Source organism: Callospermophilus lateralis, chromosome 7 (genome assembly GCF_048772815.1).
Source record: "Callospermophilus lateralis isolate mCalLat2 chromosome 7, mCalLat2.hap1, whole genome shotgun sequence".
Lineage (NCBI taxonomy): Eukaryota > Metazoa > Chordata > Mammalia > Rodentia > Sciuridae > Callospermophilus > Callospermophilus lateralis.
The window spans coordinates 45549932-45551653 of NC_135311.1; the positions used below are offsets into that span (position 1 = coordinate 45549932).

General features: G+C 41.8%; 1 pseudogene; it reads right to left on the reverse strand.

Moving 5' to 3' along the window:
* Window positions 1-513: 513 nt before the first annotated feature.
* LOC143404240 (putative vomeronasal receptor-like protein 4) lies at window positions 514-1441 on the reverse strand (annotated as a pseudogene).
* Window positions 1442-1722: the final 281 nt, after the last annotated feature.

The window sequence follows — 1722 nt, forward strand, 5'->3', positions numbered from 1 at the left end:
GGGGCTGGGGTTGTGGCTCAGTGGTAGAGTGCTCACCTCACATATGCAAGACCCTGGGTGTGATTCACAGCATGACATAAAAATAAACAAATAAAATAAAGATATTGTGTTCACTACCACTAAAATATAAATATATTTTAAGAAATTATTCTTTGGAGTAAGTGCAATTTAATGAGTGCAATTTTAAGCAAATAAAGGAAGCAGGTACCTCTAAGATATCTCTACTTAGTGAATTTTTAATAAATGTAAGGCAGGAAGAAAGAAAATATTTCCAGAATGAAGGTCTGAGATGAAAAATAAATGGAATAAGTGGTAGAGATTCATGAAGACCCCGATGCCAATATAGGGCAAAATTGTTCACAGAGTTTCTTCTTCATCCCAGTTCATTTTGGGATGAAAGACAGTTTGGAATTTTACCTTAATCAGTATTTCAGAGAGAAAATTTTATAAAATAAAGAAAATTGTTCTAATTGGAGTATAAAGTGCTCTAGATAAGTTTTTTTTTTCCAGAAGCTAACATTTCTTCCCACGTGTAAATTGAATAATTTTCATTATTTGAGTGTCAGCTGTGATCAGCACCAAAGGACTGACTGTGCCATAGCCATTGGCCACAAGCATCTGAACACACACTATGATGGAATTATTAGTCCATGTCAAGCCTATGGCCATTGAAATGAGGGAGTCTGCGCAGTACAGGACGGCAAAGAGGCAGATCAGCAGCAGGATGCTCAGAGTGGCCCTTTGTTCTGGAGAGGATTTTGGAGAGAACCTGGAATTACAAAGATGCTGGGACCTCTGTGTGTGTCTGTACAAGAGAAGGACCATGTACCCACTGGAGAGAACCATGAGTCCCACGAAGAAGACATCCCTGCATGCCATCAAGGTGAGAAAGAATGGCTTGTGGATGTGGCTCACAGGCAGAAAGTAGCAGCGGTCAGTGACAAACAGAAGTCCAGGCTGGGTCTTATTGGGAGTGGCCACAGTGCAGAGGAGCAGGTTGCTGGAGAGGGACATGGTGAGGACCCATAAGAAGAAAAATAGACACACAATGGGATTTGTGGATTTCAGTTTGAAGTGAGCCAACCAGGAGCCACTGGGGCTGATGAATGGCCTGAAGCACACTCAGGACACAGGTGGTGCAGATGGACAACCCCCTCATGACCCTGTTTAGGAAGACAAGTACTTTGCATTTGAAGTCACCTGAAATGTTCTGTGTTTCCCAAATGTCTGTAGACACCCAAAGGCCCATGGTGAGGAGCATGAGGATGTGTGTTAGAGCCAGGTGGGCGACGGTTAGGTCGGTGAGCCTGGGCTTGTGGCCCACAAGCACAGCAGCAGTGTGGAGGCAAAGCAGAAAGGTGTTTGCTGAGATCCTAATGCCAGCTTGGGGATAAAAGGCATTTCTTATGGCAACATAATTGAAAAGTTGATCCATGGGCATGTTGAAGCAAGTGTTTCTGAAAGAAAATACAGGACTACATGTGACACAAACAGCATTTTCATTGACATGCTTCCAATCATCAATCATACTTTGCTTTCTCCAGAGTCATTATTTATCCAAATAATTCTATGTAAAGAGGACTGGCTCTGATACCTCATTTTAACTGTGCTGTGGTTTATGTCATTAATTACATTATTTAATGGGTAAATTTTGTTTACAATCCTGTTTTCCCTGCATATTTCTGAAGAGTGGAGATGCCTCTTTATTTACCCTTAGATCTC